Source organism: Rattus norvegicus, chromosome 8 (genome assembly GCF_036323735.1).
Source record: "Rattus norvegicus strain BN/NHsdMcwi chromosome 8, GRCr8, whole genome shotgun sequence".
Lineage (NCBI taxonomy): Eukaryota > Metazoa > Chordata > Mammalia > Rodentia > Muridae > Rattus > Rattus norvegicus.
Window position 1 is genome coordinate 66480879 of NC_086026.1, and position 26282 is coordinate 66507160.

General features: G+C 42.7%; 1 long non-coding RNA gene across 1 annotated transcript; it reads left to right on the top strand.

Annotated features, from left to right (window-relative positions):
• Positions 1-11408: 11408 nt before the first annotated feature.
• Positions 11409-22438, top strand: LOC103693103 (uncharacterized). The gene is made up of 6 exons (XR_593932.4): positions 11409-11567; positions 14575-14633; positions 15453-15477; positions 17141-17241; positions 20733-20782; positions 22370-22438. It is a non-coding gene; the product is annotated as an uncharacterized LOC103693103 (long non-coding RNA).
• The last annotated feature ends 3844 nt before the right edge of the window (positions 22439-26282 follow it).

The following is a 26282-nucleotide window of genomic DNA, read 5'->3' on the forward strand; positions in this document are numbered from 1 at the left end:
ATTATATATGAGTACACTGTAGCTGTCTTCAGACACACCAGAAGAGGGCATCAAATCTCATTACAGATGGTTGTGAGCCACCATGTGGTTGCTGGGATTTGAACTCAGGACCTTTGGAAGAGCAGTCGGTGCTCTTAACCACTGAGCCATCTCTCCAGCCCATGGCTGAACCATTCTTAACCGCTGGATCATCCCTCCAGTCTTTGAAGTTATTAATTGCAATGGAACTTAAGAGAGGTGAACTTCGCATACGTCTGGAACATTTGCCTTACTGTAGTGTTATCCAGTCTATCAGAGAAGCATGTGTGTTCACTAACAGAAGAGACTAACAGAAGAGACAACAGCAGCCTTTAAGTAGAAGGTTACACTCACAGTTGGTCATTATGGAGCGGCCATGAGGCTTCGTTTGGTTTGCCTGACACTAGAGTCCTGACACTAGAAGATGATGGCTCAGGTAGGGTTAACATTGCTGTGGTGAGACGCCATGACCAAAGCAACTCAGGGAGGAAAGGGCTTATTTTGCTCACAGTTCCACAGCATCAACACAGTGAGGGCAGGAACTCAAGCAGGGCAAGAACCTGGAGGCAGGAGCCTTGGAAAGGGCACGAGGGGTGCTGCTTACTGGCCTGCTCCCCATGCCTTACTCAGTCTGCTTTCCTGTAGAACCCAGGACCGGCAGCCTGGAGATGGCACCACCCACCATGATCTGGGCCCTCCCACATCAATCACTAATTAAGAAGATGCCCTACAGGCTTGCCTACAGCCTGGTCTTATGGAGGCATTTTTTCAATTGAGGCTCTGTCCTCTCTGAAGACTTTAGCTTGGAGCAAGTTGACATAGAACTGTTCCATACAGAGGATTTGTCCCTTTTCCTTCTTCACTGTCTCTTCCTTTCAGATGCTGGTTAGAGCCTAAGTTTATTTTTTTTTAAAGATTTATTTATTTATTATATATAAGTACACTGTAGCTGTCTTCAGATACACCAGAAGAGGGCATCAGATCTCTTTACAGATGGTTGTGAGCCACCATGTGGTTGCTGGGAATTGAACTCATGACCTCTGGAAGAGCGGTCGGGCGCTCTTAACCGCTGAGCCATCTCTCCAGCCCCCGCCTAAGTCTATTTTTGATGCTGTTTTAGATGTTTTTTTTTCTTTCTGTAAAGCATGCTGACACCCCTTCCCCTTGCTATATTGCTGCTTGCACAGACCTCCATGCGTGATCAAAAAGATAAGCCTTCTCATTTCCTCTTCTCCATTTTCCGCCTTTGGGCAGCTGCCAAGATTTACAGATGGCATACCCTGTGGTTTCGATTTGTTTTTGTTGTTGTTGTTTGTTTTAACTCTAATGAAATTGTCCTGAGGTTAAAAATAAAAATTATGATTCTATCTCCTTCACCTTGATAAAGGCAGGATTGATGTGTAGTCCCTTGCCATATATTGCAGTTTAGGTTCTTTTTTTTTTTTTTTTTTTTTCTTTTTCTTCGGAGCTGGGGACCGAACCCAGGGCCTTGTGCTTCCTAGGCAAGCGCTCTACCACTGAGCTAAATCCCCAACCCTATATTGCAGTTTAGATTAGATGGTTTTATATTGTTAGTATCAATTAAATTGATTTATTTATATAATATTATAATACATTTATTTATATAATATTATAACACATTTATATTGCATATAAATATTTATATATTATAGATAATATAATATACTGGTTATTTAAGTTGAAATAAAATTATCTTGTATAGATGAATCACAGTGGGTGTAAATAGTGGGTTATTTTTGCATTCTTCTGTGGTTGAATCAGATTTACTACCTAATTCACATTATTACTATTGTGAAATATAAATGAATAACTAGTATAATTTTATTTTATAGTGCTCTGCAAATTCTTCACAAACCAAATATTCATGCATGCCTGTGAACTATATTAAGTTCTAGAAAATGTTGGTAACTAAAACTGTATATTAATAGGAGAAAGCCTTGAGTGTGGCTCCTTGATTCTCTGAATCAGCAGAAGTTGGGGTGAGGTTCCAAAATTCTAGGGCCCTACCCCAGATTTGCTTAGTTATAACTGTTCAGTGTGAGACCTTAAGTGTTATGTTGCTGTTTTGAGTTTATTTGTTTTTTAAAGTTTATCGGGTCAGGGTTTCTCTGTTTGCCTTGGCCGTCCTGGAACTAGATCTGTAGCTGAGTCTGACAGAGATCCACCTGTCCTAAGCTCTTAAGAGCTGGAATTAAAGGCGTGTGCCACCACTGTCCAGCCGGCCCGAAGTGGTTTTTAACAGATGTCCCTGATGTCAGTTCCTAGACCCACAGTAATCTGAGCTCCCCTGCTGAGCATGGATGCCAGTAAAGGGAGTCTAAGTGTAAAAAACAGAAAATGCCCATTTATGTGTAATTATAGAGATATAAAAGGTGTAGGAATTCTGAGGTCCACATCACAATCTATGAAAAAAAAAATTGGTGTAGGAATGCAAGAAAGGAGAGGGAGGTGGCAAAGGGAGCGGAAGAGGGTCAGCCCTTGATCTTGCCTAAGGAGGCAGCTCAAACCCTCCTTGGCATAGTTGGTGTACAAGCCTGCGTGTTAACCACAGGAAGAGGGACTGAGTGCTGGGAGGGCGCATGCTCCCTTTGTCTTCACCTAGCAGCCCAAGCCCTGAACCCCCTCGGGCTACTTTCTCTGATCCCACCCAGGAGGAGACCAAGGGCCTGGTGCTGAGGCAGAACTGCTGTGTCCCAACTGCAGGAAAACATTCTGCTTGCTGCCTGACAGCTCCTCTCTTTTGCTCCGCCTGACCGTGTTCTTTGGATCCAGCTCTGGCCACCGGAAGCAGGCACCCAGAGGAAGTTAGTGTCTTTCTCAGGGATGATGACCTGGGGCCACAGGACTGACCTCTTAGGGTAGGGAGAACCAGGAGGCGGGCTGCAGAGAGCGAGCTGGGCAGAGGCTGTGTGTGCTGCAGCCATCGCAGCCCTGACACACTTGGCTTTCTCCTCATAGATGAGTGTCCCTACAGGGAACAGCTTGACCCGGCATGGAAATACAGTTGGAAAAACGGGATAAATGAATTGTATTGGAAGAGATGGCTTAGCGTTAATGGCTCTTGCGGCTCTTTGGAAGGACCCAGGTTCATGACCTACATGAACAGGTAACTCTGGATAACTCCAACTCCAGGGGATACGGCGCCCTCTTCTGGCTTCTGAGGACACCAGGCGTGCACATACATGCAGATAGGTAAGCAAAATTCCTACAAAAGCAAACTGAATAACCCAGACGAAAACTTTAAAAAGTGAGTTGAACATTAACGAGTTGTGCTAAAATGGCTGTGAGTGAGTAAAGGCTACAGTTGGTTTTTTTGCTACTTTTTGAGTGATTGCTTTCGTGAGGAAAATAGACCTCCAAGCGATAAGAGGGTCTGCAGGTTAGTTAAGGTATGTGATGTCATTGATGAAATAACTTAGTTATGTTTGAATTGATGTAGTTGGAAATGCTGAAATAATTAGTAAACTATGACTCTGGAAATAAGATATGACTAGTGGGTCATTATGGGTAACGATAACTATCCTTCATCCACTAAAGGCAATAGATGGATGTGCCAAGGATTCTCATACCCAGGTCTGGTTTTCGTATATCTTATTTACTTACCAAAGAACATGACCCAGTGGAAATGAAGAGAAATGACAACTTGAAAAGAATTGGAGTTTGTGCAGTTTTATAGCATGTTAGCGTCATTCCTGATGTTAGGTGGATTCTTAGGCGACCTCTTTTCTTCAGAGGGGAACTAGTGATGGGCAGTGTGCGCATGTTTCATTGACCTTTTAAATTCATCTCTTGATCCTTTATTAACTAAAAAATCCCTTTTGGCCCTTGGGTTTTTATAAGTTATCAGTCTTTTTTTTCTTTTAAAGATTTATTTATTTATTATATATAAGTACACTGCAGCTGTCTTCAGACACACTCAGATCTCATTACAGAGCGTTGTGAGCCACTGTGTGGTTGCTGGGATCTGGACTCAGGACCTCTGGAAGAGTACTCTTAACCACTGAGCCATTTCTCCAGCCCCTGTTATCAGTCTTATATAGAAGAAATAACTCATCACTTCCCATTCATGTATTTTGTCTTATTTATTGATTTTGTTATCTGACAGATTTCATACATGTACAATGTATTCTGATGCCTCTGACTCCAATCTCTCTCATCTCCTCCCTCCATCACTAACAATCCCCTTCTGGGTTTCAAAACCTTAGGCCCATTTCTTTTAACCACTGCCACATGTGTGACAATTGAATTTAAACTACCCACTGGAGCCTGGTGATGTCATCAGTGAGCACGTGACTGAAGGCTCTCCCTCTCCCCATGTCTATCTGTATCAAATAGTGGAGCAGTGACCCCCGCCCATCCATTCATGCTTGACTGCTGATGGGCTCGTCCTTGTGTAGACCCTGTGCAGACATCAGCAGCTGCTCCGAGTTTGTGTTGCAATGGTTGTATCTTGCTCAGGAGACGATATCTTACAGCCCTCCGCCTTGCCTTCTGGTCCTCACATTCTAAGGCTGTGTGAAGAAGCCTTATGAAAGTTCACTAAATTTTAAGCTGGGTATTGTAGAACAAGGAAAAAGTTAAATAGAGATACTCCACAACGGTGAACTGTATTGCTTCCAGAGGACGTGGGTTGTAGAATAAAAATCTCAGTGGCAGGCATGGGATAATACCTTCCTATGAGTTATTGGCCAAGAAGGCCCCAAAGAATCCCCAAATTACACAAATTATTGCCATCACTCTTGGCTGTGTACCATATCCAGATAGTTAAGACACTACTTGCTTCAGATGCAAGATACAGAGAAAACAAGCTTGTCTGACCAGGAAACTCTGACAGTGCCGTGCGGGCTACTGGGGAGAAAGAACTTCAGTGGCCTGATCCAATGCTGAACTCCGTGACCCAGGGTGTCTATTGCTGTGAGAAAACAATCCAAAAGAAAGTTGGGGATAAAATCGCCCATCTGCCTCACACTTCCACATCATAATCATCATTAAATCAAGTCAGGAAGGAACTCAGGCAGGGCTAGAATCTGCTGGCAGGAACTGATGCAGAGGCCATTGATTGATGCTGCTTCCTGGCTTGCTCCTCCTGGCTTGCTCAGTTTGCTTTCTTATAAATCCCAGGACCATCAGCCCAGGGATGGCACCACCTACAATGGGCCAGGCCCTTTAGCCTTACAGCTAGAACTTATGGAAGCCTCTTCTCAACTGAGATAACTCAGATTGTGTCAAGTCAGCATAAACTAGCCAATACACCTTGCATGTTAAAATTCTAAAGTACCTGGCAAGGTTTTACCTACCAGCACAATGGTGGCAAGATTGCTTATGAGAATAACCAACTACTCTCTTGATTGGATATAAGGCTTGCTCCACAGGATAGAATTCATAACTGTATTGTAAACAAGGCCAAATGCCATGGCTAGGGAAATCATTGGCCTAAGGGGGATCCTGTTGATATAACTATTTCTTTTCTTGTTCTTTTTTCTTTGGGAAGGGAAGAAGTCAAAGTATCTGTTTGCAGATGAGGTGGAATATGCATAAGTGACTAAATGTTTCACCACAAAAGTCCTACAGCTGATAAAAACTTTCAGCAAATTAGCAGAATCCAAAATTAACTCACAGAAATCAGTAGCCATCCTAAATAAAAATGACAAACGAACTGAGAAATTGGGGTAACAATACCTTTCACAACAGCCTCAAGTCATATAAAATATCTTGGGGTAACTCACCAAGCACAGTAAAGAACTCGTCTCTTAATATCTTTGGGTTGTAAAGTGAATAAATAAATAATTTTTTTAAAAGAAAAGAACCAAACCCATCAGTATAGGACAAAACACACAAACATAGAGAAAGAGCCCAAGAAAAGTCACAAAAACCAGATAGAGACCCTGAGGCCCTCTTGTTTGGTGACTCAAGAATCCCATAAAAACACAAAACCAGAAGCAAGAGACCTGTAGGAAGGAGGGAGAGAGAGAAAGAGAGAGAGAGAGAGAGAGAGAGAGAGAGAGAGAGAGAGAGAGAGAGAGAAATAATTATTTCTCTTGTCTTAGGGTTGGTTTTACTGCTGTGAACAGACACCATGACCAAGGCAATTCTTATAAGAACAACATTTTTTTTTTGGTTCTTTTTTTCGGAGCTGGGGACCGAACCCAGGGCCTTGCGCTTCCTAGGCAAGCGCTCTACCACTGAGCTAAATCCCCAACCCCATAAGAACAACATTTAATTGGGGCTGGCTTTCAGGTTCAGAGGTTCAGTCCATTATCATCAAGGCAGGATCACCTCTTAATAGGGTCACACCCTGGGCCAAAGATATACAAACCATCACATATTTTTTAAAAGATTTTTTAAAAATTTGTGTGTGTGTGTGTGTGTGTGTGTGTGTGTGTGTGTGTGTGTGTGTGTGTGTGTGTAGTCTATGAATATATTTATGTTCAGGTGTATGTGGCCATACATGGGCATTTGGAGGCTAGAGACATCTGTTTTGTGGTGGGGTTTTTTTTTTTTTTTGACCTCTTTCTACCTTATCAAGGCAGGATCTCTCTCACTGAACCTCAAGCTTACAGTTTTGGTCTGGATGGTTAGTAAGCTGTGGAATCTGCCGGTCTCTGCTCCACAATGGTGCTGTTACAGTGCTATACAGCATTTCCTCTGAGATAAAACATTTGATTGGGAGGTAACCTGGTTAAGACTTAAGATACTCTAAAAGGGAGGGGAAACATTCTGTCTTGCAGTAAATCTCCTTACAACCCAGGAAGTAAACAACTAAGAAGCCTCAAGAAGTCCCTGAAACTGATCAGTTACATTAAGCCCCAACGTGTCCAATTTTATATAACAGGAAGTACTGCTGAGATACACACTCAGACCACCTGAACTTCAACTCAACTGCTTAAATGAGACATTCTCCAACTCTTGTAGCTGTGAGTTATGGGATGAGCTCTAAGCTTCCAGCTTTTGTATCCATTATATGTGTGTATGTGGGGGGTGCTTTACATGAAGCAGTTGCCTTTGAGTCACTCCTGTATGTAACCCACCAACCATATTCTTGTAAGTAATCCAACAAATCTAACGTTCACTGTTGAGGACTGGGCTGATGCAAGGCTTTCTCTAAGACCTTGATATAAAGAGAAGGAACACAACTCTTCTAAAACCAGGATGCTCGGTGGAGCTGGCAATGGCCTAGAGCCTGGTTCCTATGGCAGCTGTGGCTTCTCATTGTAAGACCCTAACTCTTTCCACCTTATAGAGCTGTAGTTACCAGTCCTACAGCCTCTGTGTGCCCAGCCTGTAATGTTCTTGAGATACTGTTTGTTCCCTCTGCCACTCTGCTTGATTAGCTTCCTACTGAATTTATCCTGCTGTCTGATAGTTTCTCCTCTGGAAATAGTGTACAATTGCTGTACTTCTGAGCAACCTTTCTTGGCATGCGATGTAACTCGGCAAGACTTTCTGATCCCAATCTTATCTGTTCCCTTGTCTTCTGGTTTCCTACTCTCCTCCCCCCTACCCTGGACATGTCACTGAAGAAAAGCCAGGTCAGTTCAGTGTGATCCTTGCTTTGATCTTTCACCAATCCCAATCTGGGGTAGGGATATTCTTCATGTCTTCCCAGGAACACCATCACACTACATACATGGATGTGTATATTTTTATGTTGATCCTGGGGATTGTAAGTCAGCAAGGGCTCTTACCCACAGAACTGTTTCCTCACCCTCTTGTGTGTTTTTATGAATTTTATTCTTTTCAGATAGCAAAAAAAAATTCTTATGGCATTTTCAAACATAATTTCTCATTATCAATACTTCACCCTGCCCTCTTTCTCCTCATCTCCTTGCCTCTCCCTGTCCCTTGCCACCCCAGTCCCTTGCCACCCCGGTTGCCTCCTTTCTGCTCTCATGTCATGTTATACTATCCTGCCCCCATTACTTAACACAACCTTTCCATCTCCCATATCCTCTTTATAATTTGCAGCCCGTAGCCACACTCACTCACAATCTGTAACATATATGTAAACATTAAAAACAAGTATTCCCAGGGCTTGGAGATAGATGGCTCAGATATTAAGAACTCTTGCTGCCTTTGAGAGAGAGTTTGAAAGAGCCAGAGTTGGGGTCAATCAAAGGCCAGTGGGAAAATTCCACCACAAACCCCCAAACACAAAGACCCCTCCTTAAAAGGGAGGGCAGGGCCAGCTTAGTTCCTGGAGCAACTGCCAGCCTCACTGTCAAACAAAGCCACTGTGACTCACAACTGACCCCTCATGACTCCCAACAGTCCTCCCCCTTGGAAAGTCCAGAACGGTCCACGGACCACAAGTCAGCTTGAAGGTCACTTCACCCCATCAATAGTGCCCTGCCTAGTTACCATTGTTTGAATTCTGCCCCAATTGTTGGCAAGGTATCTAACTCCCTGTTAGAATTTTGATCAGGGTTGTCTCCCCTTGAAGTGGTATGACCCCAACATGTCGGAATTAAACTCCTCTTGCTTTTTCATTGATCCCTGCCTCCGTGAGTCTTATTCAAGACTTGGTCCTAGCAGAGGTTCAATTCAGACCTCACAAATTCAGTTCCTACCACTCACTTCAGCTTGCTCACATATAAAACCTGCTCCAGGAGACCTGACACCCTCTTCTGTCTCCTCCTGCACATGTACATGTTCTCAATGTACGTGTACAAACACATTCTTGATTCTGTTCTTTCTTTCTTTTGAGTGCTGAGATCACAGGTTTGCACCACCACAAAAGACTATTTTTTTTAAAAAAGTCAGGTTCTATTTAAATGCTGCAGTCTGGATTAAGGGAGACATCTGCTATGCACCAGCAGATGAGTCTCAGGGATTCAGGGAATGGGCTCTGCTCATGATGCCACCATGACAGGACAGTCTGCCATCTTTTCTTGTTTGTTGGCTTTGCTCATACTACTCTTCCTTGTAAGTGAACTGCTGTTCTGTAGAAATCTGAAGTAAATCCAGAATCCAAAACAGCAAGGATAACTAAGATTTAGTTAACATTTCCCATGAAAGGCAAGCAAATTCATCACAATGTCTTGGTTATGAAGCATCTCACATAGGAAAACTCATTTTGGAGGAGTTTTGTAGGTTTATATTTTTCAAACCCTACCTTTAATAAGGGTTCTTAAATCTTTACCTCCCTTCTAGCCCACATTCACCAGAGGTAGTGGAAAGGAAAGGTTAATGGGTCAAAGGAAGATGTGGACCTGTCTAGAAATAGTTGTTTGGAGTGAATCCAATCTGTGTTGTCAGGATAGCAGCAGGTCAGCTCACACGAATCAGCAGCAGCAGCTCCATCCACTCACAAACACCATTCACAAATCAGCAATGGCAGGTCAACCCAGAGGAAACCATGAAGCTCTGCCAATCTGCTCAAGTCCACAGACTACCACCAGAAATTGGTGACATTTCTCTCTATGAAGTCACAACAAATGATGACCAGAAAAGAGTGGCAAAGCAAACCAATACCACAAAGTGTTGTTAGCAAAGATCAGTGTCAGGAAAGCCCAGTGATGAGCGGCAGAGTGGCAAGGCAAACCAATGCTATACAGTGCCACCCACTGTCTGCCCAGTTAGATTATACTCTTTCCAAACATCATGTGTTCCCTCAAGCATCTACTCTAGCAAAACGTCACATGCCCCTTTCCCAGGCAGCTTCCAGAAAAATACCACGAGTCTCTTCTCAGTAAAACATCCTCCCATGTGTCTGCTTCAGCAAAAACATCCTCTCATAAGATGGTTTCCAGAAAACCATCACATGACACAACCGAGCCCTAAAGAAATCAGAAATTTCCACTTCAGGAGATGCTTTTTTTTTTTAAAGATTTATTCATTTATATACAAGTACATTTATTTATATACAAGTATATTTATTCATTTATATACAAGTACACTGTAGCTGTCTTCAGATACACCAGAAGAGGGCATCAGATCTCTTTACAGATGGTTGTGAGCCACCATGTGGTTGCTGGGAATTGAACTCAGGACCTCTGGAAGAGTAATCGGGTGCTCTTAACCGCTGAGCCATCTCTCCAGCCCAAGATGCTTTTTTTTATTTTTAACTTTTGGCCTTCACATATTTTCTTTACACAGCAATTTCTCTCAGTGCCTCTGTGGGCAGTGTTGCAAGAACAGGGATTCTTGTCTTTTCAGCATGAGTGAGTGTCCTCATAGCTCCCTATGAATCAGAGGTCCCATGTGTAGCCCCAAGAATCAGTGTGACTAGGGCCAGAACATCCCCACAGGAATGGGACCTCTTCCTATTAGGCCAGAGCTAGGGAGGGCACAGTGTCTGAATAGGTTGGAGAATTGCTGAATGTCACCGTCATTATTTTGTAAACTCACTGTATTGTTTTCAGTATAGTAGTCATAGTAGTTTCATAAAGTAAATTAGGGAATCTTTTTTTCTTCTTTGCTTTCTGAAATTAAGTTTGTTTTTTAATTCTTGAGATTATATCATAATTGCACCATTTCTCCCTCCAAACCCTTCCATATGCCCTTCCTTGTTTTTTCAAATTCACAGCTTCTTATAAAATTAAGTTCTGTTATATGCATATAAGCACATGTACATAATATATTCCTAAATACAACCTGTATATTAGTCCGCATAATTTTTCTTGTATATACACGTTCTCAGAGCCGACCACTTGGTATTGGATACCTAATGGGTGTCCTCTTCCCTGCGGAAGACCATTTCTCTTGTCAGCTTTCCTTAGTTGCCTGTTGTTCTTCATGTGGGCCTGAGGGCACGTGGGCTTTCCCCCGCCCACCCTGGCATATCTGTTAGTGTCCCTTGTTCAGCTCATGCCTAGGCAGCCATGTTGATGAGACTTCATAGGTGTGGCTTCATATTGAAGGTTATCTTAAATTTTATATTTAGTAAGATAATGCTCAGGTCCAAGGAGAATGGTCTCAGAAAACCACTTTTTCTGTTATTTTCTTAGTGAAAATAGCTCGTTGTTTAAATATACAGTTATAGATTTTTCAGTGAAGTCAGAAATGTAGTCAGGGAACTTCATAGTAACAGATGGGACAAAATATGCGCTCTGATAGGTCTGTTCTCAGGGAAAGGACATTGTGCATATGATATCATGTGTAATAACATATTCTGTCAAAATCACCACTGTGTGTATGCTTAGCGTGCACATTAGTGTGTTCCATGTATGCCATGGTACATGGATGGAGGTAGAGGGCCGTTGGGGGGAACTGGTCCTCTCCTTCCACCATAGGTTCAATAGATCAAACCCAAGTCACCAGCTTTTATGGCAAAGTGCTCTTGGCAGCTGAGCCAGCTGCTGGCCTGGCTCAGTGACCTTGCAGATGCTGGATGACACAGCGCGGAACGTGACTTCGTCCTGAAATTCCGTGACATAGCGTTGCTATGGTTATGTGGTCATGTATTGTGATGCTTCGGTTCTGAATTTCAGTGCGTTGTGAGGCTTCTCAGCATACACTTGGGACAGTGCAGAATTGTCTATTTCGGTTTGATCGAGATTTCCCAATGGGAGGCAGATGCTCCTGTGAAGGTAACACTCACCTTTGACTGTCATCCCTCAACATATATTGTTCAAATAACTTCCCCTTAATATATACAGATTTTGATTATGCTTTATAGTTTTATTCTATAACTTATTTATTTGATTCATCAAGTTTTCTCATAGATATTCCTTGGTATATTTACAGCAATTTTATGGCGTACATATACTTGAGACAGTATATATTGTGAGTAACCCTGGCCATCCTGGAAGTCACTATGTAGACCAGGCTGACCTCAGCCGCACAGACAGATGACTGTGTCTGCCTCCTGAGTGCTGGGGATCAAGGCGTGTGCCACGATACCCAGCTACTGTATGTTATGATTATGTGTGTTGAAATATATCTCATAAAACTGGAGGGGCTCCAAAATGTTGAAGTTTTGAGGTATTTTTTTCATAGTTATGTACCTATATCTTTATTTTTTAACACAGTCTCTCTTTTCCCCTGAAAGATGTATAAATTCAGGGAATTATGGACACGTTTTCATTTTTGTCAAGGTTCACAGGGATTCGTACTTTCTGTATTTAATTAAAATGAAAACATATTTTATGTGAATCACTAGAAAGCAAAATCGTAGTTCATTTTCCATCCCACTGCCCTCCGGAGGTAAGCATTTTCAAGAATGGAAACTGCTTTTCCAATGAGAAATCACTGTTTCAGCATGTAAAAAATGAGAATGAGATCAATCATCAAGACCGATGACTAAGAACATATGTATTTAATATTGATTTATATCCAGCAGTGAGTAAATACTGTACATGCATCCCGTAATGACCAAACTAGTCTTCACATAGACTTGTAACACTGAAAAGATGTAATAGCTAAACATGTTTTCACATGCCATGTGGCTTAGACCTCCTGAGCCTTCATTTTGAGCTCTTTCAAGAAGTTGAACTATATGCTTTCCATTTTGGTGCCAATAGCAAATACGAGGAGGCCTTCGTATTTGTGAGGCACTGATAATGTAAGGTAGGGGACTTCCAGGGGTTACAGTGCTAGATGTCTTACTATAGAATGTTCATCCACCCGCCATTCTGGGCTGTATGTCACTGAAACAAGTCTTCACAGTTAGACAACTGGAAGATTGAAGAGAACAACACTGACTTTACTTTAGGAGTGGACACTGAGTGCATACTCAGGCATTCCTGTTAGATGTTTAACTGACTCTGTCTATCCTGAGTCTGGATAAAATGAAAATGGCCACTTACATTCCAAGCAGGCATATGTCATAGAAGAACAATGGTTTAGAAATTTGGAATCCAAGGTCTGACTCAGACTAAGCTGGGAGGACATCGGCAGTACATTTTCCACACAAATAACCTTCCTTATACCCTGTGTTCATTAACTCACACACCAATGGCACAGATACACACACCCTTGTCCCTATGTTCAGTAACTCACACACCCAACAGTGTAGACACACATGTCCTCGTCCTGAGTTCATAACTCACACACCAACAGCACAGACACACACATCCTTGTCTACACTTTATGTACACCCCAGGGCTGGTATCAAAGACAGATAGTGTTGAAAGTACCCAGACTCTTCTGTTCTTTGGTGGAAGAGCCAAGATGGGAGCCCAGATTGTGGTCCTGATGCTGATACTCTGAACTGTTGACCTGGCACATCATTCAGCTGTGAGGTCTCTAGTCACCGAGGAAGATGGTCTATCATTTGTGCAACTGTCTTGATTTCTAACAGCCTTGAGAAATCCTATACAATATGCACCTCATGAGGTGGGACCCATGCTCACAAACCCCAGGGGCAGGTATTGCAGCATAAGTGTCAAAGTTAATCACACCAATTGTGTGCAAAGCACATAAACACATGGTTTTCCATGGTTCACCAAAACTGGGGGTTGGGGCATGCATGTTTTGGGAGTCCTGGATCAGCCCACACATCTGTCCTAAAGTCAGTCAGGATTGAGATGTCTTTTAGTGATAACGGAAACTGACACTATATGCGTGCACAACTCATGACAGTGACACATAAAGACACACTGCCACTCCAGTGTTAACACAATGCATCAACGTCCTGGCATTTCTGATGTAGAGTTGGGTAAGTAAGTCTGGTGGTCAGTAAGGTCCAGATCCCCATTTGGTCAGAAACTGAACATCTATTCACACAATGCACACAAATAGATGGCATAGCAAAAGAAGACCAGAGGAGAATAAAATAATGTATCGGGCTGGAGAGATGGCTCAGTGGTTAAGAGCACTGACTGCTCTTCCAGAGGTCATGAGTTCAATTCCCAGCAACCACATGGTGGCTCACAACCATCTGTAATGAGATCTGGTGCCCTCTTCTGGCCTGCAGTCACATATGCAGGCAGACAGTCCCTTCAACCATTCAATAATGGTATGAAAGGATGAGTGTATGACTTATATTATCTTGTGCCTGCTACTAAGTCGACTGACCTATGACAATGAGTACACTATCAAATTTAGATTCCTATATGCTATGATAAATACAAACTGTGAGTGTGATGTGTGTATGTGTGAGCATGCATGCATGAGTGTGCACACAAGTGTGAGTTTGTGGGCATTAAAATGGGTTGAAAGAGGGGCTGGGGATTTAGTTCAGTGGTAGAGCGCTTACCTAGGAAGCGCAAGGCCCTGGGTTCGGTCCCCGGCTCCGAAAAAAAGAACCAAAAAAAAAAAAAATGGGTTGAAAGATAAATAGAAAGCAGTGGCAATTCTCTTGGTCTTTAGAATGACTGAAAACAGTAGAGCTCTCATTTAACCATACAACTTACTTTAGTGTTTTTACCCAGTTGGAGATGGGTTGGTTGTTTCACACTGCTTTAGGTTCCCATTACTTAGAAGGTCAAAAACTCTCCCCCACTTTTCTTCTATTCTCAGTCCTTTTCCCATCAAGCACAATGGTCCAGTGCTAGCCCAGTCATACTTGCTTATCAACTATAACCATTCTGAATCAAAGAGCTCTGGGTAATTCAAGCAGTACCATGTTCTGACTGTTATTTTGTGTCTTCCTAGTTCTTCCAGTTGACTTCCAGATAAAGGCCTCAAAAGGTGAGGAGGCAAAGTCATCTAAGGTAAGATGATCATCCCATTAAGATAGAAAGGCTATGTTCATAAAACTGTTGTTTCTAATTGACAGCATATTTGAATAATAAAAATCATAGGCACTGTAGATATTAGGGTATTCACTTAGGAAGAGGTAGGAAAGTCATCCCCGACTCATAAAGGTATACCAGATGTCAGTTTCAGATGTATTTTAGGAGGTCATTTCCTCTTGAGTAAATGTTTCTTTCTAGATGTGATGTTGTATAATGTTCAATCAAAAAGTAACAGACATGTTATTCATGAAGAACTTGTATTTTGCATTCCCTGGGAACTCTATTTCTTGCTGCAGACCCAGGGTCCCACCAACCTTCTCAGTTTCTTTTCTAGTTCATCACCACTCCATTGTGTCAGCTGCCTACTTGCAGAAACACATTATACCAAGGGACCCCAATGGGCACACTGGGCTGAGACTTGGGTGGTTTTCACTATCCTACCTGTCCTGTGTTCTGATTTCTCCAGGATTAATCTTGCTGCAGCATGCTAACAGAAAGAAGCCACTCCTCCCACCCCACCTCAACTCCCTGGGCATTCTGATGCTTGGTATAGATCAAGGCTCCCCCCAGCTCTTTCCTGCTGCTCCTCTCAGCCTTTCCTTCTGGTCCATCTCCATCTGTCTGTGTCACCTGATGACCTGCAGAATCATGCTGTCCCAGGACCATACAGCCACCACACTTGTCTAGTATCCAGAGTGGATATCAGTGCCAAAGAATAGAACACATATCCAACAAAGACAAGAATGGATACTTACCATAGTCTGGGCCTAAGTGTTTCTTTTCTCTAAATTGTAGGTGGCGTCAAGGAAGAAAAGTACTTGTACGTATCATGGGATGGGTTTCCTAAGATCTTTTTGGGATAAGAATTGTATAACTCTTGTTTGTCTTTTCTCAGATACACAACTGTGATCTCAGCCACCTACTGATGATTGGGACTTTATTTAAAACAAAACAAAACAAAACAAAACAAAAACAAAAACAGAATCTCAAGGAACAAATCCTGGCCCTTTGTGTACTGTGCAAACATTCAGTTGTGATCATCTTGATTGGTCATGAGATTTTGTACATCAGGATGTATCTATATCTTTTTCTCCAAAACAGATATGCCAAACACTTAACCCTGTTTTCAGTGTTCACTCAATGAAATATCAGAGTGCACATTCTCCCTACATTAATTAGCTCAGACCTCACCACAGTTATGTTTGGGGTTTTTCTATCTCTGTGAACTCCTCCATAGAATAGTCAACCGACACAAAGAGGTGAGTGCCCCACATTCAGGATCCTGGGATCCACATTACATATGCAAACGTGATCCACTATAGATGCTGTGAGCTAAAATGTCCATGTGTTGCTTCATTAAAACATCCTTAGCCACTGTAGAAGGGTTCTAGTTTACCATGTATACCTGGAGGAAGTCAATCCTCCAGAGATCCCAAACAGAATTATGACTACTGCACGGTCATAAGCCCCATGGTGCAGGCATTCTCAAGTGTGAATGACAGAAAAAGGCCACATGTGCTTGGAGGTGGCTCCAGTGGTAGAGTGCCGGCCTGTCACATAGGAGGCCCTGTCTTTGATCATCAGCTCTGTATAAACAGGATCGCTGGCACACAGGCCTGTAATCCTAGCACTCCAAAAGTGGAAATGGGGGTTAGGAGTTCCAGATTATCAGTAACCTCTGGATCTTCCTGGCCAGCCAAAGCTGGTACAGAGTCCCTGTCTGACAATGACATAACAAAATGGGGAGATAGGCACAGAAGGTAAAATGAGAAATAGCCTTTAATCAGATCCTCAATCTGCTGATGCAAGAGATTGCATGTTTGTAATAATTGGTCTTCTTCTTCTGCATGCAGGTTCTAGTGAGAAGTCATGAAAGGCTTTACTAGTATAGAGGCTGACCATCAGGTGTTACCCCATGCTTGTTAACTCTGTATTATATCAGTACTGTGCCAGCATCTCATCCATTTAGACTGACATCTACCTACACTGACCTTACAATGCATTTTTTTAAAAGATTTATTTGGGGTTGGGGATTTAGCTCAGTGGTAGAGCACTTGCCTAGGAAGTGCAAGGCCCTGGGTTCGGTCCCCAGCTCCGAAAAAAAGAACCAAAGAAAAAAAAAGATTTATTTATTTATTTATTAATATAAGCACACTGTAGCTGTCTTTAGACATACCAGAAGAGGGCATCCGATCCCATTAGAGATGGTCATGAGCCACCATGTGGTTGCTGGGAATTGAACTCAGGATCCCTGGAAGAGCAGCCAGTGCTCTTAACCACTGAGCCATCTCTCCAGCCTCTATAATGCATGTTTTAAGTGTGCATTCACTCATCCATTAGCTTCTGGAACTCCTCTTGTGAATCAAACAAGTGTACTTGATGAGATCAAATATTTAAAGACAGAACAATGAACTCATTCTCCTCTTTTAAATTACCATTCTGTTAGCCTAACTCTTTTTGTCGTCAATACAATCTATTTTCAGCTCTGGCGAGAGGACTAAATTTTAAGAAAAAATGGCTGCGACACAGTGCTGTAGTTTCAGTAGAACATCCAAATGAAGAAGTCTCCAGCACTCTTTTGGAGGTATTGTGGAAATTTAAAATTAGTTTATTGTTCACTCTGTAGATCCACTGTACCCCACAGTTCACTCTGTAGATCCACTGTACCCCACAGTTCACTCTGTAGATCCACTGTACCCCACAGTTCACTCTGTAGATCCACTGTACCCCACAGTTCACTCTGTAGATCCACTGTACCCCACAGTTCACTCTGTAGATCCACTGTACCCCACAGTTCACTCTGTAGATCCACTGTACCCCACAGTTCACTCTGTAGATCCACTGTACCCCACAGTTCACTATGTAGATCCACTGTACCCCACAGTTCACTGCTTGGATTCCATGATCCCACATGGAAAAGGAATAAAGCTGTCATGCAGCACCTTTTAATGTGTGAATATTAATTTCCTAGCTCAAGAGAACTATGTCATAGCATTTAAAGAGATATTTATGAATGAATTTAAAGGGTCTGACCAGATAGTTTAGTGGTTTAGAGCACTGGCTGCCCTTACAGAGAATGTGGATTTGCTCCAAAGCACCCACATTTTGGCTCATGACCATCTGGAACTGCAGTTCCAGATATGATACCCCATTCCACCCTCCACAGGTACCAGGAATGCATGAGCCACAGACATAGGTGCAGGCAGCACACATGTGCATGTAAAATGCATTTCTGTATCCATTTTTCCTCTTTGAATGATAAGGAGCACAGGAAATCTGAGGCTGACCTTGTGTCAGGTAGTGTGGCTTTTCCTGCTGTTGACAGCAGTGTGTGTGTGAGGGCCACTGTCTTCCAGACAGCAATAGCTGAACAGGCCAAACAGTGACAAGAAGATGCAGGGTGACTATGAGGGACCTGTAGAGCAAGGAGGGGCTGACAGGTGACGCATTCCTAGTCTGATTCCATGGAAGTGTCTAGGAGCACCGAGGAACTTGGCCAGTGGCAAAATGTGAGGCCTTAATGTAAGAAGATGTGCTCTCCAGGTCTTACAACCATAGATGTCTTAATAGGAGCTATTAGTCTACCCAGTGTTCTGGGGTTCACCTGACTCTGTGGATCTATTAAAGACACTGCAGTTGGAGCACCCTGGAAAGCAGTGCCATCCCTGCTTTGGTAGTGGACCCTTAGCTTAAAGGGTTTTTTTTTTAGTACTTTTGCTAATTTATCTCATCCACATGAATGTTTGCCCACATGGTAGCATGTGAACCACATGCGTGCTTTGTGCCTATGGAGAGGACGGAACCGAACCCTGAACTGGACTTTGAGATAGTTGTGAGCCTCTGTGTGGTTGAGATAGTTGTGAACCTCTGTGTGGTTGAGATAGTTGTGAGCCTCTGTGTGGTTGAGATAGTTGTGAACCTTTGTGTGGTTGAGATAGTTGTGAGCCTCTGTGTGGTTGAGATAGTTGTGAACCTCTGTGTGGCTGCTACAAACTGAACCTTGGTCCTCTGCAAGTGCTTTTAAGCATCGAGCCACCTCTCCAGCCCTATTCAAAACATTTTTAGCTGACGTTGTCTAATCTGAGCCTGTTCGAAGTCGACTCAGTGCATGTCGGATATGTAGGCACTCGTCCTAGCACAGTGCCTTGTGGGTTTGTACTTGAGGGCTCTGGTTGAAAATGGGAAGAATTCTAGGCTGTGAGGCCTAGAGCAGCACAGTCTTCCAACAACTGAGTTTCCTGAACGTTTGCACAGCATTGTGTCCATTACGTCCCTCAGGACAGTGTGTCCCTCTTTACTCCTGATGCACATCTGTCTCCTAGTGTGAGCAGAGCGGCAGTGAGGGATGTGCGCAAGCTCATGGTTCTCCTAGGTGAAAAGGCCAGGGATATGGAGTCTCTGATTCTGAGCACCAAACTGTTGTTTCCACCATTCAAGGAGATCCACCTTCTGTTTAAGTCCCTGGATCTCGGACACTTAAGGAAATGCAGGTGATTAGAGAGAGTCTGCACTTGCATAGCCTGGGACAGAGATCGGTGCAGAAATGTCAGATTTCATCATTTTTACAATGTGGAGAGTACATTGAAAGGTTGTGTGCTGACATAGAGTGTTAATGCTGACTACTTGGGACATCCATGCTCAGTGAGTACAGGGTGACTCCCCACACTTGGCTTTAGAACCATTTTGGAATATGAGACCCTCTCCTGATATTTAGAGGGAGTGTCAGTTTCACCCAGAGGTTGTGAATATGTGTGAGCTTGGTATAGTTACACACATGTACCCGGGTAGCATTCCAGTATTAGCATGTTGCTCCCCCCTGTGGAAACTCTGGTGTGGGACTATGCTATCCATGCTCAGTGGTCCATCCTCCCACTGTACTGGGAGTTAGCTGGGGTGAGCCCACGCCAATAACTTCACACAATGAATACAAATGACTCCATAGTAAAGGAAAATGGGAGAAATAAATGTGATGTGGAGAAGTGACTTTAAAAACGTGAGAGTCAGGGTTGGGGATTTGGCTCAGTGGTAGAGCGCTGGGTTCGGTTCCCAGCTCTGAAAACAATAATAGAAAAAAAAAAAAAACGTGAGAGTCTTAGTATCTTCTGTTACGAAACAAGCTATTACTTATATCAAAGGCTGAATATTATTACATCTTAAACCCCGCATTCTATTTGTTTTCCTAGATCAAATGTATGTTATGAAGAGTAAAGCCTTCGTGCTAGGGCTAGTGAGATGGCTCAGTAGGTAAATGTGCTTGTTTCCCAAAGCTGGGGGCCTGACTTGCATTCCCAGAATGTCGGTGTTACATAGAAAGAGGGGGAAAACCTCCAAAGCTTGGACTGGAGGGATGGTTCAGTGCTTAAGAGCATTGACTACTCTTTTACAGGACTCTTTTAAAGGTTCAATTCCCAGCATCCACATGGTATTTCCCAGCTGTCTACAATTCCAGTTCCAAGGGATGTCATTCTCTCTTCTGACTTCTGTGGGCCCCAGCATGCATCTGGTGTGCATCCATGCAGGCAAAACACTCATACACATAAAATAAATCTAAAACAATGTAAAATTCAAAATTGTCCTCTGTCTTCCAGATGTGTGCCACAGCATGTGCACTCCACAGTAATCATGCATACACATACAGAAAAAATGTGATTCTATAAAACATGTACATGCTCAATCACAAACATAATCTCTGCATATAACCATCTGAATAGGCTAAAATATGTTTGTATCTACAAAGTAAGGCCAGTTTTCCTGACCTCAGAATTGTCTGAATAAGTGATAGAAGTCTGGCATTTTAAGCTGACATTTACTCCAGTGTTCAGCCAATCCAAGATGAACTGCTTCATCTCGTTTAAGGTAGATTTCCAATGCACAGTAAGAGAAAAGTTCTGTTCTTCATTTGTCTTCAATGCAGCAGCCCAGCCATGCTTGTTCATGAGCTAAATACCCCTCAAGGTTGGCCATACAGGCTAACTTTATATACCCCTGTCCATATCAAGCCCAAAGCCCTTAGTATTTGTAATAGGTGGCACCAAGATCTGAGGGTTAATTGTGTTCTCCTGGTGTTGTCTGAAGAACAAATGAAGACCTCACAAGAAGAGGAGGCAACGTCATCACTCACTAAGGTAAGATAGCACTTGCTTTTTCTAAGATCGAAAGGTTACTTTCGTGATTCCTTTAGTGGAGCTGGTATTTGAGTAGGGATAACCTGGTTGTGTACAATATAGATAGCACAGACTTTACTGTGAGAGGTGCAGCGGGATTGTATTGGCTTATCCTCTATCGAACAGGGCACGCAGATGTAATGTCAGATTCCACGGTGTATGTTAGGGGTCTTTTCTTCTAACACTTGTTTTGCTGTTTTCATGAAAACTTGTGTGATTTTTTTTTTTATTCAAAAGGTGGCAGGAACATTATAGATAAAAAAGTTTGTATTTTTCTATGTCCTGTTCTTTTCCCTCTGGGGATGTTTTAGTTGTTGAAACAGACAGAACACGGTCCCCAAATGCTAATGTGGTGGAAGCCTCCCATATGCAACCCAGGGGCACTAAGGTGGTGAGACCTTTAAAGCAAGAAGCCTAGGGTGGATAATTTGAACATGGAGGCACTCCTTAGGAGGGATTTATCTCACAAAAGCAGACGGATAGAAAGTTCCTCCACCAAATTTCAATGTAGCTTTGGGGAAACACTTAGTACAGGCCAAAGAGATAGATTTGTTTTGTTATGGGGTCCTCTTAGATCTAATATAACTCAAGTACCAGGTCAAGGTAGATGACGGAAACTTAATGTAATCAAACAGCTACTAATCAATCAGGGCCACAGAACAGACTTGGAAATGAACTGAGACCCCAAGCCAGAATGTTCCAGAGCTATATGCTTGAAAACCACAAATATCTGTGCCAAGTTACAGTTAGTTACCTTTTCCCAAAGTCAGGATTGAGGGATGGGACTGTCCTAATGGTTGATCTATGTCAACCTATATAGGGCATAGGTTTTACAGTCCAGTCAATCAAATCCATTTGTTTTGTGGTTAGGAACAGTCATTCTGCTTTGGGGAACAAAAGATGAATAACAGAAGCTAGACGTTGGAAACAATCATTATGTTTTGGAACAGTCATGTACTGGGGAGCAAATGATGAATATTAGAAGCTGGTCATCATCTGTCATGCAGTTTTAGGGGAGGAAAGATGAATGATGGAAGCTGTCAGCCCTATGATTAAAATAGAGTCTGAAAACAAAATGGCAGTACTTAGGACAAGTTTATTTTGCTTCTTCCCAACAGTTTGATGTGGATTGAATCAGAAAAAGGGTTTTAAAAAAACCACTTAATTTTCTTCACATGGTGCACAGCTTTGTGTGTTTGGTGACATTGAATTGTGACTTGAAAACTCCCTCTCTTTCTGTTACCATTGTCATAAATTCTCAGGGAAACCAGAGACATGGAAACAGAAGTTAACTTCATCTTACTTAGCCTAGTGGGTCTCAGCCTTCCTAATGCTGTGACCCCTTAATACCCTCATGTTGTGGTGACCCCCAACTATAAAATTACTTTTGTTGCTAGTTCATACCGGTAATTGCTACTGTTGTGAATTGTGATGTAAACACCCATTATGCAAGCTGTCTGGTAGATGTCCCTGGGAAAGGGTTGTTTGATCTCCACAGGTGCAGCAGGTTGAGGTACAGTGCCTAAGTCTATCGTCTCTAAATTGCAGGTCCAGTTGGGAAAATGAAGATCCTATATGTATTCTATAATGACTCTTAGAATATATTTTATATAAGAATTGTGTAAGTGCTCTTTGGCTTCTGTACAGTGCACTACTAATTTTATGAACAACCTGATGGCAAGGCGATTTCATTGTAAATACCTACCGACCACCCAGGTAACTAATGCATGTGTCTATAACCTCTGCATTCAGCTGAGTTGGCTTAGAATTTTGCACATCAGGAAATGTCCACATGTATCTTTCCCTGGTAGATATGCCAATGACCTAACACAATTTCAAATGTTAGTTTTTTCAATGAAAATAATCCAAGTTCACTCTTTATCTGCATTCATTAGTTCAAATATCACCACAGTCCTATATGGTAGATTTATTTCTCAGCATTTCCTACCCAAGAAGAACCAATCAGAACACAGTTGGAAGTCACCAACTGGCCATCTATAGGGGAAGCACAAAATATATTCTCACACATGTGGGATAAAAGTGATACTCTTAGGTATAGACCCAACTGTCAATCCATTAAGCCATGAGTAGCCCCACTATAGAGGAGCTGAAGCTTCCCCGCATACACCCACTAGGCCAACCTACAGGGGACAGAAACATGGTCATGACTGCAGCAGGTGTCAACAGTAGTATATGACTCCAGCTGCAGTCCCTCACAACTGAAAGACACAGAAGGCCTCAGGTATACTGGGAGTGTTTTGAAAAGAAAAAAAAAAGCCCTGGATTTGATCCCCAGCAGTATATAAACTGGGGTGTTGGCATGGAACTGTGATTCTAGCCCTCCAGAAGGGCATGCAGGTGCACCAAGAATCTAGAGTTTTCCTCAATCTCAGGAGCTTCCTGGTAAGAAACTCCATCACCTCCACCATCACCACCTCCACCACCACCTCCACCACCACCATCACCACCATCACCACCACCAGCACTGCCAACAACAACAGAAAAGGGACACCTTGCAGGCTTGAAGGTTTTCTTAGCAGTTGACAATGTGTTCTAACCTTGGAATGTACTTGATTTCAGTTGTCAACATCCAGGTGAAGTATCTCTCAATCACCCATAACTGCAGTTCCCCTGGATCTAACACTTTCTTGTCTCCCTGGAACACCTGCACATGCCCACACTTAACAATAAACAGTCACATGCATATACATATTTTTTAAAAAATAAGCCTATTTTCCCCTAGTCACATTGAATCTGACAATAACTATGTGGGGAAGCATACTGGATGTATGTCATAATTAATTTTCACTTTGACATGACTCACTTGAGTAGCTACTGGTGATTTTTAGACTATAAGGCACCATTATTGTGAGCCCAAAGAACCACACAGCATAACGGTTGTGATTCCTGAGTACTCCAGTCAACATTAGGCTGTTAATGGAGGCGCAGTAACTGTGTGGCCATGCACTTTTATAGATGAGCTCAGTAGACCATCCGCAAACTTGCCTTTGATTCCCAAGTCCTGGGCGAAGATGTTTGGCACCACACTCCACTGGTTTTTCTTTTTATGCCAGTCATCTGACTTAGCCCTTTTTAGTGACTACATTCCAGTTTTAGCTATAATGAAAATTCTACATTTCAGGCATAGCAAGTCAACAAGGTACAGCACAGGATACGTAGTAGAACATTATAATGAAACAGAAAACCCCAGCAACACTAATATTGGTACAGTACAAATGTATCCATTGGTTTGAGTTATTCACAGTCATATATATCATATGTATAAAGGATGAAGATGTCTAACGTTACTTTTTTAATAGGTAAAGGGGCTAATTACCTAGCTTGAAGTCCAACAACTATCACAGAACTTAGGAGTCCATTTGGTTCTCATTGAGTGACATTAAACAAGGGAGTCAGAAGTTCTCATATAAGGCAGCATGGCTTCACCTGCTATAGACACCAATTTGTGTCTGAGTCTCTCTCTCCTGGCTTTCTTTGAGATACGGAGCAACTCACACTCAGTGTTAAGATGAGGATGATGTAACAATGGTTAGACGACTGAAAAGCTCAGGGGAGACCTTTGGTAGGTACTGGGACTCCTTGTTATATCATATGGACATAGGCCAGGTCAAGGTAATGGAAGGCGAGCTTGGCAGAGGCAGTGCTGGATCCCATCACTAAATCATTGTGTTCTTCTTGCTTGCTCATGCTGTGGCCAAATGCCTGAGAAGGAGTAATCAAGGGAACAATGGTTTATCATAGATAAAAATTCAAGAGGATTATTCCTTTATAATACAGAGGACAAAGTAGCAGGCAGGGAAGTGGTGCCAGGAGACACAGAAGTTCAGCTGTTTACATTGAACCCAGTCACAAAGCAGAGAGCAAATAGCCAAGTTGTGCTTGGCTCTAAAACTTCATGGTCAACCCTCAAGTGACTAAATTAGTCTAGGGGTCTCCACCTCATGAACATTCAGATCTCTCCCCAATTTTGAAGTTGGAATGAATACATTTTTTTCATTATGGTTTGACTATAAGTCTATGGGGGTGTCTTAGTCAGGGTTTCTATTCCTGCACAAAACATCATGACCAAGAAGTAAGTTGGGGAGGAAAGGGTTTATTCAGCTTACACTTCCACATTGCTGTTTATCACCAAAGGAAGTCAGGACTGGAACTCAAGCAGGTCAGGAAGCAGGAGCTGATGCAGACGCCATGGAGGGATGTTACTTACTGGCTTGCTTCCCCTGGCTTGCTCAGCTTGCTTTCTTATAGAACCCAAGACTACCAGCCCAGGGACAGCATCCACAAGGGGCCCTCCCCACCTTGATCACTAATTAAGAAAATGCCTGGGCTGGAGAGATGGCTCAGCCGTTAAAGGCTAGGCTCACAACCAAAAATATAAGAAAATGCCTTACAGCTGGATTTCATGGAGGCATTTTCTCAAGGGAGGCTCCTTTCTCTGTGATAACTTCAGCTTATGTCAAGTTGACACCCAAAACTAGCCAGTACAGGGGACCAGGAGGTAGAATATTGTGGTTTGAATCGGAATGCCTCCCATAAGTTCCTGTTTTAAGCCTTAGTCGTCATGGAGTGACACGACTTGGGAGGGATCAAGAGGGATGGATGGCTTTGCTGGAGTAGGTTTGGTCTTGTTGGACTTGGTTGTGTCATTGTTCATAGGCTTTGAGGTCTCAAGGGCCTAAACTAGGCCCAGTGACTTTCTCTCTTCCTGTTGCCTATGGAGTCAGATGTAGAACTGTCAACTTTCCAGTGCTAAGTCTGCCTGTGTGCCACCATGCTCCATGGCATAATGAAAATGGACTAACTTCTGAGACTATAAGCAAGCCCTAATGAAATGCTTTCTTCTGTAAGAGTCTCAGTGGTCATGGTGTCTCTTCATAGCATCTCTTCACTGACTAAGACACATTACATGCCTTATTTTTGAAGTCACTCAGGAAGAGCACAAATGTGTGCCCTTCCTTCCTTATGATGCATATTACTTGCAGTGTACAGCAATGAATGAAACCAAGCTCATTTTGCTTGGATGAAAGGGCCAGAATGTGGTTTAGATGCATGGCCCCTTGTTTCTAAACTGCTTAACTGTGTTCGTCACTCAGCTGTGGAATCAGTTGTCCTCTGTGTAGATTTCTGGATCTCTGAAGCCTGTAGAAATGCAAGTGATGAGAGTCCTCAGTCACATAGCCCATGGGCAGGTACTGCCACAGCAGCATCAGAGTTCATCATTGTCATGGTGTAGACGGCACATAGAAGGAAACAAGGGCTGATTGGGAGTGTTGATGCTTACCGTCTGCGATACCCCCACCCTGTGAGTTCTAGATCTCTCCCGACACCTTTATAACATGGGGGACTTTCCTTTTCGTGATATTTGAGGGCATTGTAAGTGTGACTTAGAAGTTTTGAGGTTCTATGAGCATTACAATCTAGGATGGTGTGATGGTTTGTT